Source organism: Canis lupus, chromosome 7 (genome assembly GCF_003254725.2).
Source record: "Canis lupus dingo isolate Sandy chromosome 7, ASM325472v2, whole genome shotgun sequence".
NCBI lineage: Eukaryota > Metazoa > Chordata > Mammalia > Carnivora > Canidae > Canis > Canis lupus.
In genome coordinates this window covers 71,862,322-71,876,035 of record NC_064249.1, presented here as the reverse complement: position 1 = coordinate 71,876,035, position 13,714 = coordinate 71,862,322, and the positions used below count along the sequence as shown (strand labels likewise).

The following is a 13,714-nucleotide window of genomic DNA, read 5'->3' as shown; positions in this document are numbered from 1 at the left end:
TAATACTCACTGGGATATTTTGGCAATCCACCCACCCCCCGCCCCCATGTCTTATTTTGATAATAAAATACTTACAAAATCAACTTTGGCAATTGTTCGAACACAGCAAACGCAAGATTAATGATAGATTCAACTTGCCCTTTACACTTCTTACCTTTACAGCAAAGGTAATTTGAAGAAAGCGGAGTTGCTGTAAGAGAAACATCTGTTTCTCTATTTATAAAGCAATTGAAAAAATAATAAAATCCAGCGGACATTATGCAAAAAATAACCTTTCCTTAAGAAAACATTTCAGTGTACCAATTTTATTTCATTACTAATGGGTCATTTCAACTGCAGAATATTAGAAATCATTTCCCATTATCACTGCTAATCAGAATCCAAAGTCCTACATGCTGATGATTTTGACAAATTTATGTTGCCGGTAAAATGAAAGTCCTGTTTGTTTGCAACCAAATCATAGACTATCACTACCTTCATAACTCGAGAGGTGAATTTCACTCATTTTCAAAACTCTGAAACTCAAAAGCTGGACTTTCTCTGTTCCTGAGGATCCCCATCAGCAGTGGGATATTTTATATTGATTTGTAACACATCAGGATCACTGAATGCAGTTGGGCGCATGGCGCAAGGTTAATTGGATTGATACATGGCAATAGACAAATGGCCAAATATTTTAGCATTACATTTACTGGAAATCCAAAAGCATTCTTCATTTCCTACCTCTTTCCTAATTGGAAGATATCCTCTAAGTTTTATAGTTTAACCTTGTGAGTCTGACCTCTTCCCTCAAGGGTTTCCTAGTCCATTGCTACTGACCAGGACTCATTCAAATGGAGTAACAGTCTCACTTGGTTTTACGAGAAGAGAGGAGAGAGAGGATACTCCGTAGTGTGGCACTGTTTAATTTGTTTTTCCATGGCTTTTCAAAGCTCTGTTCTTTTACTGCCCAGGAAAAGGAAAGGTTTATTTCTGTGCCTGACAGAAAAACTCGTGTGCGATGGGCAATGCATGCTTCAGGTGCCCACTGGGCACGTCTACCCCCCTGAAAACAAGCAGCCCGCTACCACCAGGCATCTGCTCATCCAGTTTATGGTTTTGAAGCACGCATAAAGCACCCACCAGGGACAGCTTGCAATGAAAGTCTGGTTCTGAAGCCCACAGCTAAATCCAGGGTTCTCACCCTACCACAGCACTCTGGCCAGCAGACCCTCTTCATCCACATCCATGGAAACTTGCCAGCCCCACGTCCATATCCTGTCTGAAGTGCGGGGGCCAGACAAGTTATTATTATTTTTTTTTTGCACTTACTGGCCATGCATCGAGTCAACATGTAGGGACGGGATTTAGGTTCCAATTCTGAAGATGCAAAACTGAACAAGCCCCAACCCCTCCCTTCCAGGAGCTTGCAGTTGGAATCGCTCAGACCAGTAGTACAGACGACGTAGCTCTGCTTGTCACTGCGGCCACTGCAGGGTGCTGTTCTGATGGGCATGGTGTTCTGGGGAAAGAGAGAGAGAGTGGGAACAGATAAGGAAAAAAAATGAAAAGGAGCATAAGTAGCCTGCGGTGGAGTAAGGCAACAGCTGAGCTCCCACATCTTCCCCGGTGCTGGGGCTGAAGGATGACACAAGCCAATACAGTGGCCTCTGAAGTGGGAGCTTCAAAGGTTTGATAAGTGGACTGTTATCGCTGTGATCATGTCTCATCTTATATGCCCTGAGTCGCAGAGTAACTGACATTTATTAAATGCTGACTATGCACGCAAGTTGCATTACCTAATTTAATCATCAGAACAATTTTTCCAGTTGGTACTATAATCTCATTTACAGATTAGAAATAGATAGGTTACTTGCCTTTTGTCTCACACCTGGTAAATGTGGGAATCAGAATTTGACCCTAATTGTAAGCATTCATTATTGCCTCTGAGCCGAACTGCCTTCCTGTGAGAACACAGTAGGTTCCCAGCAAGCACTGAGCATTTCTGCTTCAGTTTCTGAGCACTGGGACAGCCCTATTTAGCCCTCCTTACCCCTAAGCCAGTGGATCAGCCCATCTGGGGTTTTCCCAAGCCACTCATGGCTGGACCAGTTTTGGTGTTTTGTAGTTGGCTCTTTTCTCTGCCACATGGGTGGGTGTGCTTGGGTTGCTGGGCCATCTGCTCTTCCAGCTTCTGCCAATCTAGAATTTCCCTCCATCTCTCTCTAGCCACCCTGGCAGTTCCTAGTCCTCTGTTGCCTTTGACTTTCACTCCAGTGGCCTTTTTCATTTCACATCTTCCCAGAAGGTTGCTGGTTTCTTCAAATAGTAGAAGGCAAGTAGACTTCAAATAGTCTACTTACTTGCCTTCTAAAGGTGAACTTTGCCAATATTTTAAGTTCACTGAGAAGTGATGTTTTGGAATCAATAGGTCTACAAATTATATCCCTGCTACTTACTAGCTGAATGTCCTTGGGCAAGGGGCTTTACCTCTCTGAGCCTCGATTTTCTCATCTACAGAATGAACATAATAATGCCAATCCAATAGGGTGGTTGCAAAGGCTAAGTAAGCTTGCTTGTGTAAAAACCATAGAGTAACATTTTTCATCAAGGCCACCATACTTCACAACACCAAGCTAGGATAGGAATAGTGTCTCCTGGTGTAATGCAGTTGTATAGTGCACAACCTGTACAACGGTATCTAACACTCCTGCCTGGCATACAGTTAATAATTAGTAAACATTGTTGTTCTTTCCTTTGGAAAACAAATTGTAATAGGCCCTTAAACTCTTTCTTGTGGGATTAGGAGAGCAGCTAGAGTCTATAGCATATAAAGTAAAATAGCTACCTCATCCTCCTCATCCATTTAGATGTTTAAGAAAAACTTTCATGTAGAAAAGCAGGTGCTGATAGCTAACTTCTGGTCTGTCTTCCTCCTCCCATAAAGTGAAATGGTTGAGGGAAGAGTCATTCAACCATTCCTCTGGCCCAAGGGGAGCATGAAGAGCCTCTTCACAAAGGCATGGACATGGCGGCTCCTGGGTGATCGGCTCTCAGCCCATCTGGCAGACTAGCCGTTTAAACTCAGTGCTTTACTTCTACATACTGCACTTTCAGCAGTCAGTTCTTATATAGTGAATAGATATTGGCACATAAATGTATATTTCCCAGTATGTCTCTCTGAGTTCACTGTAGTGCCACTCTGGGAGTGGCAAAGTCTCCACAAATGGATATCATTTGAGCCTTTCTCCACCCAAAGCCTCTACATTTCCAACTTAACATTATTATTTCCCTAGCCCATTGCCTGCTAATAAATATTTTTCCGATCTCTTGACCTAGAAATGATTGTTGAGAATTACTGTCCCTTTCTTACCCTTGTCTTCGTAGCCGAACCCCTTAGATATATGATCCATTCCTACTCTCGCCATTGTATCTGCTCCCTGTACTTAGCCTCTATAATCTGGCTTCTATCTGTTTTAAGATCCTCTCCTGTCTTGTAAAGGCCCTTCCTTCCTCTTTTATTGGCATCTCTCCAGACTCCCCATTTTTTTTCCTTTGGGATCACCAATGACTTTTTCCTCATCAAATGCTGGCCTTACAGGCTCCAAAGAAGTGATGCAATGGAAGAAGTCTTCCCACAGTGGTGTCAGAACAATTGGAAATCAATTTGGGAAAAAAAAGAAACCTTAACTCCTACTTCATGATTGTAGCTTTTTAAAAGATTGATTGATTGATTGATTGATTGATTGATTGATTGATTGATTTGAGAGAGAACATGTGTATGAGTTGCAGGGGGAAGAAGGAGAGAGTGAGAATCCTCAAGCAGACTCCCCACTGATTGCAGAGTCCTCATAGGACTCCATCCCAGGACCCCAAGATCATTACTTGAGCTGAAATCAGAGTCAGCTGCTTACCCAACTGAGCCAGGTAGGCACCACATGATTATACCTTTTATACCCTAAGTTAATTAAGACCTAGACATAAAAGCCAAATCTACAAGACTGTAGAAGAAAACATAGGAGTCTTTTGGGCTTGAAGCAAGCAAAGATTTCTTAGACTGGACCTAAAAAGTATAAATTATAGAAGAAAAAAACGATAAATTGGACTTAAATTTAAAACTTCTACTCAACAAGAAATAATCATGAAGAAAATGAATTGGCAGGCCCTAAACCATCAAGAAAATATTCCTCTTAGAAATAGTTGACAAAGGAGTTATATGCATAATACATAAAGAACTCATAACACCTTAATAGTAAGATGGAAAAACATCAATAAAATGCCAAAAAAAAAAAAAAAAAAAAAGCCCTTGGGAGGAGATTGACAATATCAGAGTTGGTAGACACAAAGCAGCCAGAACCCTCACACATTGCTGGTTGAGGTGTAAAATGATACGGCCAGTTTCTTATAACACTAAGAATATAACTATTTTATACCCAGCAATGTTGCTTCTAGGTATTGCCCAAGAGAAATAAATAAAATCACATACCAAAAAAAATAAAAATTTAAGGAGACTTATATAAGAATGCTCACAGTGGCTTTCTTAATAGTAGCCAAAACTGGGCCGTGAAGTGGCCATGGAAAGAAGAATAAATTTTAAAAGTGCAGTAGAGGGGATCCCTGGGTGGCTCAGCGGTTTAGCGCCTGTCTTCAGCCCAGGGCGTGATCTTGGAGTCCTGGGATCGAGTCCCACATCGGGCTCCCTGCATGGAGCCTGCTTCTCCCTCTGCCTGTGTCTCTGCCTCTCTCTCTCTCTCTCTCTCTCTCTCTGTGTCTCTCATGAATAAATAAATAAAATATTTTTTAAAAAGTGCAGTAGAGCTGTACAATGAAATGCCATCCAGACAAAAAAAGAAACAATCCAAATAGCAACATATTTGAGCTCAAAGACCTTCTGTGCTGGGACGCCTGGGTGACTCAGTGGTTGAGCATATGCCTTTGGCTCAGGGCGTGATCCCAGAGACCCTGGATCGAGTCCCACATTGAACTTCTTGCATAGAGCCTGCTTCTCCTGTCTCTGTCTCTCTCTCTCTGCCTCTCTCTGTGTCTCTCATGAATAACTAAATAAAATCTTTAAAAAAATAGACCTGTGGGAAAGAAGGCAAACATAAAAGATGTCAAATATTCTATGTGATTGCATTTATGTAAAGTTCAGGAACAGGAAAAAATGAGTTACAGAGATAGAACCCAGGACAGCAGTGTCCTCTGAGGTGGGGAACGAGATGGAGAGTAGGGATTGACCAGTCAGGGACATGGGGGAGATTTCCTGGGCAGGGGGAATATTCTATATCTTGATAGGAATGTGATTTCCATGCATGTATACCTTTGTCAAAACTCATTGAACTTGTGCACTTAATATCTGCGATTTCTCTGAAAATCCTAATTCCCTAAAAGCAAACTTTATAAAAAACAAAATTTTCCTCCTTCTTGGCCTTTTTGTTATTATCTTGTATCTCTTCAAACTATAACCTCCACTCTGAGGCCCCTGCATCTTGTTCCTACCCCTGGTTCTGTGTGCTGCCAAAGAGCCTGTGTTTATTCCTCCATCCTTCTCCTTTGCATTCTCTCATTCATTCATTCATTCGCTCCCAGCATCCTCACTGTCAAGACACAATTCAACTAAATTCATAGATTCATTCATCAAGGCTTATTTCTCAGCAAGGTTGGAGAACATTCCCTCTGCAGCCTAAGAGAATGTGCCCTCCGTGATTCACATGCCATCCACCCTCCCCTCCTTTCTGCCCACCACTTCATACCTCCCTCTGAAACCAAACAAAACCAAATTGCTTACCTGGAAATATCATAAGATCCACAAATATCAAAGCCAGCTTGGCACACAGTGCCCCACAAGCCTGTGTCACGATGTCACCCTTGTTTTCCAGAAATAAACTCCTCCTTCGCTTTGAGTCCTGTCATGCTCAGAGGAATACACTGGAGAGTGACTGTAGCTAATTCTGGTGTCCCAGTGGCATCTAAGTGCAGGGCAGATGTTCGGTGAATATTAATAAGCAATAACAACTATATGCTTGGGTACGGGAGCTGGACCCCAGGCACAATGTGACCAGAGAAACAGAACAACAAATTCCAAAGCTTTCTATGGTCATTAATTAAGATTAGAAAGGTAGCAAAATACATGAGAAAAAAATGAAGTGATTTTTAGAGGCAGGCCTGACAATGCCCAGGATGATTTCATTTTACTGGGTTCTCTTTGTTTTGTTTTCCTTGTGTTTGGAAAAGGACCCTGTCTCACTCACACAGCCACAAAGGAAAGACATCAGAGCAACTGAAAACCATATAGCTGCTATTGTCTTAGCCGGACTTTATTACCCAGCTTAATACTCAGAAATACAGGACAGGGTAAAGGCTTACGGAGAATATGACAAGGGGTCTGGCTGAAATATTCTGTAAAAGAATTATCCAGATCAAAGTAATTTTCTTGTTCCATCTCTTTGTACCAAAGACATTGGATGACTTGTTCCATTTTCTAGGCGTATTTTTGTCTGCTTTTCTGAAGCTCGTCCTATATGACTCTGGAGTAAAGTTATAAGGAGATATCAATACTACTAATGCTGGGTATCTGTTAATACTACCCATTTCATTTTGTGGAACTGAAATCCCCGAGCCACAGGGCAGGTGTTCCTCCAGGTGAAAGGATGCAAATCCTTGGGGTGGGTAAGTTATCTTGTAAGTTTAAAGGTGGAAAAAAACTACTTTTAATGGGAGATGGGGAAGAGGAGAGATAAAGATCAGGCAAGGTCTTGTGAAGTGTTTTTCAATTGGACCCAGACAGTGATTAAATCTGATTATGTGTATATTGAAGACACATGCCTTGCATAGAAGGGCAAAAGCAGTAAACCTTCAAAAGGCTTTTCATTTTCCTACATTCTTGTAAATGACCTGTCCCTGAGTTCTTCCCCCCTGCTCTACTCTCCCACTTTCTCCTTGTCCACTGAGCTGAACTCACTCCAGCCTTCTCCTCCGTTACTTGACATGAGATTTGTCACTGTGTCTCTGGAATGCTCTTCTCCCGGATATTTATGAGGTTTCTCCTCTTCACTTGATCATTCAGCCTTCCCTGACTAGCCTAGCTGACCCACTCAGACACTCTATCCTCTCACCGTATGAAGTGGTCTCGATGGCACACATCACTAATTTGAGCCATCTTAGGTATCTTAGCACATCTCCTATAGGCTCCATGAGGACTATATGTTCTCTGTCTTCATTTCTATATCTTCAACCCCTGGAATGATGTCTGCTGTAGACCAAGCATTCATTAAATGAATGAATGGATGGGTGAAGAAAGATGTTCCCATTCCTTGAAATTCCTTGGAAAATGCATGCAATGAATGAGGATTGAGTAACTCACCTTGCTTACAGATTAGGATGCAGGGCAGTGAGCTTGCAAGCTCAGATGGAGGGTGGCACCCAAAACAGGAATGCTAGCTACCACAGGCAGCAGTCGAGGCAACTACTACACCAACAGGGAGCAAAAGTATGCTTTTGGCCTCAGTCGGGATATGAGCAAAGCCATGTTTAAGGATCAAGGCAGGGCTAGTGTGGAGGACGGATCTGAAGGAGGGCTAGGAAGAGGAAGTGAGAGTAGGGGTGTTCAGAACGACAACAATGACTACACTGTGCTGAGGGCTTCCTGGCTGCCGGACCCTTTGCTATACACATTCACTGCCCCCCCCTTACGTGTGCTGACAGAAAGTTCATGGGATAGGTCTCAGAACTCCCAACTACAGAAAAGAAACGGAGGCGTGAAAAAGCTAAGTAACTTGTCCAAGGTCACACAGCTCAAGAGAGCCAACTGGGAGAAATCTGAGGGGAGTGTTATCTGAAGACGAGGAGGGTAAATGTTAGTGCTCCCAGCAAATATTCTTGGCTGTCATTGTTCCAGTCATTCTCCGGGTGGACTTGGCCACGGGACTTGCTAATGCCAATGGAATATAAGTGAAAGTGCTAAGTGTCACTTTTGGTTGGAGGTCTTGAGAACCAGTGTGCAATTTACCTGAGGTCTCCTTTCTTCTGCCACAGAGACCAGTGCTGTGACTGTTGGAGGCTGGGTCCTGGAGTATCCCAGGTGGAGCACAGCCCCAGCCAAGCTGTGACCAACCCATGGCACAGGTTGTTTTGGGCCACAGAGGTCTGTATAATCCAGTCTACTCTGAATTCTTTATACAAGGAGGATCACCATAGAGTTCAGCAGGACAGGAACAGAATATCAGCAATTGCCCTGGAAGGACACCTCTACAGAAATAGTTTGCATACTAATTGAATCATGCTGAAGATGGGGCTACATCTTCAAATTTTGTCTCCTTTCCACAGCACCCTTTGGTAAAGAAAGTTGAGTTAATCTTCCACCTTCGGTGTTATAACAATCTTCAGTATTATCAACATTGGTTCATACAGGTACTTATTTTATTTTTTCCCCTTCATCCTGATTCCCAAATATAGTTATCTTTAAATGTGCACGTTTTTGTGAGTGCGTGTTTTGAATTTACACAATTGGTATGGTGCTATAATTCTCATTCTGCCCTTAAATTGTCTTAGGGTTATTTTTTTTTTCTGTGTCATTCTCTGCATATAGCTCTAGGCACATTTTGTTTGTTCCTCCTCCAAATTTCAAAGTATTCCATAGTAGGTGCCCATCACCTGTCACCTGTCCACAGCCCTAACGGCGGACACAAGGTAATCATCCACTCACTTTTCCCACCCAATGCCAACACGAAATCCAACACAGAATCCCTTATAAAATCAGCAAGAATTGCTCTGCGATCTGTGGGCAGGAGTCAGATGACTTGGTCCTAAGTCTGGGCACACTTAATTCCATTAAATACTACCAAAATGTCACACATTTGGAAAGGCCAGTATAAATTTATACTGCTACCAGTGGTGCCAAGGGTCCTGATTTCCCATGTGGTTTCAGTGTTGTTTCTTATCCACATCTGTAAAATGGTCTGGCCCCATCCTTTGCCTGGCACCTCCTCGGAGCCTGTGAGCTAGCTCTGTGAGGTGCCCTGAAGTCACCACATGGGGATAAGGCATTTGCAAGGTCAGTTCTCTGGGACTGGTGAGCCCTGCCCAACAAGTGTCGCTGCACTCCTATACTGGTCACCTGGGGCTAGGGACTGAACCTGTGCCTTCCGTCTTGTCGTCCCAGAGCCCAGCCTGGCACACAGCAGGTACTCAAAGAATATTTGCAGCTTTGCTGAATTTGCTGCAAAAGCATCAGTAACTTACTGTTTTAGGACTCCACTAAATTATTCAGTTGGCCTGAAAGCCAGGATAAAACTTCCCAAGATGCCTGAGTCCCTGGGTGAATCTTCTTCACCGAGAAATATAATAAGCCATAGATTTTAATTATTCCAAGGGCACTGCCTGGTCAGTAGCTCTCTGCATCGTGCACATGCCCTGAGCCTGGATTCACACGATTATGTTTGTTTTTAGTGTATGAGATTCACCTGTTTCCCATTTCCTCCTTTCTGCCTTCGTTCCTCAGGGGATCTGAACCAAAATACCTCCTTTGCTTTACAAATTAGAAATGAACAAATTTAGTGTTTCAAATGATAAAACAAACAGCAGTAGCAAACAACACAAAGCCAGTCTCCTAGGAACAGAATATCTGACTTTGGGCTCCCTGAGGATGAGCCATCACCAGCATGGGCGGGCAGCCCGGCTCTGTCCCCTTCGGTGGCAAAGGGGAGATTTGGAGGCAGCTCACCACAAACTTGTGGTGTGAGGATGCATGCTTCCCCATCTTGAAAATAACTAGTGCAAATGCCAGGTAAATAATCCTGGAAAGCTAATAGGTGCTGCATTTGGCTTCTTCCCAACCTCTCTTCCACGAGGACCTGCAGAGGCACTGGTTTATGTGCCCAGATCTGCTCAGCTCACAATTCGCCCCAGACTTCTCCTCCATATTTGTCAGTGTTACCAGAATGATGCATTTGATTAAAAACAACAACAACAACAACAACCAGCAAGTCTAGGAGCACAGCAAAAGCTTGATTAAGAGAGATGTTTGGGCAATGGGGTAGTTTGATGAATTTTAGGTTCTGAGTAACTGAGAGTTAAGTAAGAAATCCTTTTTGATCCCTGTGACTGAAAACATTTCTGAAATGAACTAGTCCATTCTCCTGTCCTTGTAAGAACAGAGGAATGAACACAGTGGAATCTTTCTTAGAGGACAGGGGGTTCAGCAGGAATTCCCGGCCATCATTCTTAAATGCCAATTATAAGATTATTCAGGTAGATTTAGAAGGTATAGAAGCTGGACATGGACAAATCCTGATACCTTCTAGGAGCTGAGATTTATAAACAAGTCTTTTCGTTTCCTTTTTGTAATTTGCCATTGAGGGCATAAAACAGGTCTGGTTAATGGAGGACCCTGATTAGTTGGAACACAGGCAATTGAAGTTTTGGAGTTTTGTTTAGAATTGTAGTGAACAGTAATTTGATTCATTTTCTAATTAAACTAATACTGTTTTTCAAGTTCTTGAGTCCATAGGCTCATGTTCTTCTGTGGAAGAGAGTATCTCATAAAAATCATAAATGTTATCCAGAGAGAATTAAGTATAATTTTTGTCCAACATTGATTCATATCATACATGAAGGATAATTGTGGCTTTTGAAACAATCGTATTTTTAAAGTAAATAACCTTAATTTATCTAAATGTGTTATAGAAACTTCTGTTTTGGAAAGATAGTGTAGTATAGTGAGCTGAGTTCTAGCTTTGAAATCAGACATGACCTGAGTGAAATTTTAGCCCCTGCCGTGTGACTATGAAAAAAATTATTTAACCTCTCTGAGCCTGGACTTCCTCCTCCAAGAAATAAAGATAAAAATCGTTCTCTTACAGAGAGGGTCAGGCTGGAGATTATATGAGAGGATATGTGAAAGTGCCTGATTCCTAGTGGTTGTTGAAGAAAGTCAGATTTCCCCCGATGATTTAAGAAAACAAATTGGGGCCCCTGGATGGCTCAGTTGGTTAAGCATTTGACTCTTGACTTTGGCTCAGGCCATGATCTCAGGATCATGAGATGGAGCCTCATGTTGGAGTCCGAGTTGCACATGGAACCTGCTTAGGATTTTCCCTCTCCCTCTGCCCCTCCCCCTCCCCCTACCAGAATGCTCGCTCTGTCACACACACTCTCTCCCTAAACAAACAGATGACAAAAACAAAACAAAAGAAAACAAATTGTATCATATATTGCCTTGACCAAAACCAAATAATCTAGAAAACCAAATATATCTTAGAAGGGTAACATTGCCTCATCGAGTCATACCAGCTGCAGAATTTATTAATGATGGTTAATTTCATGTGTCACATTGACTGGGCCAAGGGATACCAAGGTATCTGGTTAAACATTATTTCTGGGTGTGTCTGTGAGGATGTTTCTGGATGAGATTAGCATTTGAGTCTGTGGACTCAGTAGAGCAGATTGCCCTCCCCAGTGTGGGTGGGAACTGTCCAATCCCTGAGTACAACGAAAGGTGGAAGAAGAGAGAATTTATCCCATCTCTGTCTGTCTGGTGGACCTCTGGCATTGGTTGCCCTCAGGATGGATACTTACACCAATAGCTCTCCTGTTTCCCAGGCCTTCAGACTCCGACTGAACTACACCACTGGCTTTCCTGGGCTCCACCCTGTGGACAGCAGATTGTTAGCTTCCATCATCTCATGAACCAGTTCCTTATGATAAATCTTTTTATATATTTCCTGTTTCTTCTGTTTCTCTGGAGAAGCCTGACAAATGCACCGTTTTCAGGAAGCAGACTCTACCTACTGACCTGAATTACAACTGCTGATTTGGGAAAATTTGAGCCTTCCCAGCCCACTTGTTCACGACTCTCCTCCTGGTTCTTTAAACCAATGTGGAAGCCACCCTCTCCAGAAGTGCCCATGTGGGAATTTTCAAGGTATTTTTACACAAAGTCATCTCATTTTTTCCTTTCTCTTTTTCTCTCTTTATCTTTTTGTTTAGTTACCTCCCACAGTGGCAAAACAAAATTTCAATGTGATAGTGGAAACTGGAGTCTATGTTTACACAGGTTGGAAAGAAATAAGCCATGTAAATTATGCCTTTTTTTCTGCAGGTTTTAGAGACAGGTTACCTCATTCGATGTCTGACTACAGAGAGAAATGAGGCTGAACTGCTTTATAAATAGGTTTTAAATCTGTGGCCTCACACAAGTCCTCATGTCTCACTCCCTACTCTGGATCAGCAAATTGAAGAGGAAGGGAAAAGTGCTCTTTGAGGTCCTTGGCCACTCCACCGCAGAGGTAAGAATGCTGGCCGAGTCCTGGTGAGAAGCATTACTAGCTGTGAGGATGTACGAATTTCAACTTTCTTCCTCTGTAAATGGAAAATTAAACTACTCCCTTGGTAGGGTTGTTGTAACATTTAAAGTAAAAATATTTACTAGGCATACAGGAGGCTTCCCATGAATGACAAGTGTGTTCTTCAGGCACGTGAAGTAAACATAGGAAACAGACTCTCCATTGATCTTTCAAATGGCAGGACTTGGCTTGTCAAGGGTGTGGCACAACTGGAACTGATGACATGTCAAATGGTGTGACCATTTGGGGAAACTCTTTGGAAGTTTCTATAAAGCGAATCACGTACTTACCGTATGACCCAGCACTACCACTCCTAGAAATGAATGTGTATGTCCCCAGAACACATTCTGTACAAGAACAACATTCTTGTACAAGAATGTTTACATCAGCTTTATTCACAATAGACAAAAATTCTAAAAGAGACCAAAAGTTCACCAGCTGGTGATTGGATAAACAAACTAGGGGGTGTCCACACCCTGGAATAGTACGGAGCCAGAAAAAGGAAGACACTAGTGATCCATGCGACAAGATGGGTTGATCTGAAAATCATTGAATCAAACAAAGGAAATCAAACACAAGGGAATATATACTATATAATCCCAAAGTTCAAGAATGCTAGTGATAGACGGCAAAGTAGTAGCTACCTGGGAGGGTGGAGTGGTGGTATTGACAGCAAAGGAACCTGACAACTTTCTGAGGTGACAGGCATCACCTAAGTATTCAGTGATGGCTGCACAGATAGGCACAGAATCATCAAGCTGCACCATTAAGATATGTGTATTTCATATTTGTAAATTAAATCTTAAAAATAGACTGAAATTCCCCTTGGCAATTAATTCCGTGAACAAACCCACAAGCCCTCAACGCAGCAATCTACAGGGGTCAGAGAAGCCTAAACACGCCCCGTGGCCCCCCATCACCCCCCATGGACTCATGCATGGGCATTTCATGCCTCTCTGATAGCAGGTATCTTCAGCCGCTCAGCAGATATTGATGATATTTCTGCCACATAATGAGATAATGGGAAGAATACAATAGCATGTCTTCCTTCTGAATCTTATAATGTCCTTACCGGAAGTCTCTCATTTGGTATTGAGACAAGGATCGGAACATATATATTTGTAGGTTCATATTTTGGTCCAGCTGGCATTTTCTCTAAAAGCATGAAGAATTCATCTTGTATGACTCAGAGGACAGGAGCCTGGCACCCCCAGAGGAGGCTCTGCTTTACAAAGCAGTCCAAGTACAGCCCCAATCTGCTGGGGAGAGCACGAAAGTCCTCACACCCTGAAACCCCAAACTGTGACTCAGGCAGATTTTTCCTAACACATCATTTCACTCTTTCATCTGCCTTCAGAGTTTGAAAATGTGTTTATGAATTACTTACTTTTGTG

The 13,714-nt window shown here is 42.5% G+C and overlaps 1 long non-coding RNA gene across 2 annotated transcripts; it reads right to left on the bottom strand.

Annotated features, from left to right (window-relative positions):
• Nucleotides 1-308: 308 nt before the first annotated feature.
• On the bottom strand, nucleotides 309-12,689 carry LOC112648034 (uncharacterized). Of its 2 annotated transcripts, XR_003128671.3 has the most exons (4): nucleotides 12,611-12,686; nucleotides 11,554-11,626; nucleotides 5,768-5,948; nucleotides 309-1,501 (listed from the first exon to the last, which is right to left on the bottom strand). It is a non-coding gene; the product is annotated as an uncharacterized LOC112648034 (long non-coding RNA). The 2 variants fall into 2 exon arrangements; XR_003128672.3 differs by lacking the exon at nucleotides 11,554-11,626 and having other exon boundaries at nucleotides 12,611-12,689.
• Between the last annotated feature and the right edge of the window lie 1,025 nt (nucleotides 12,690-13,714).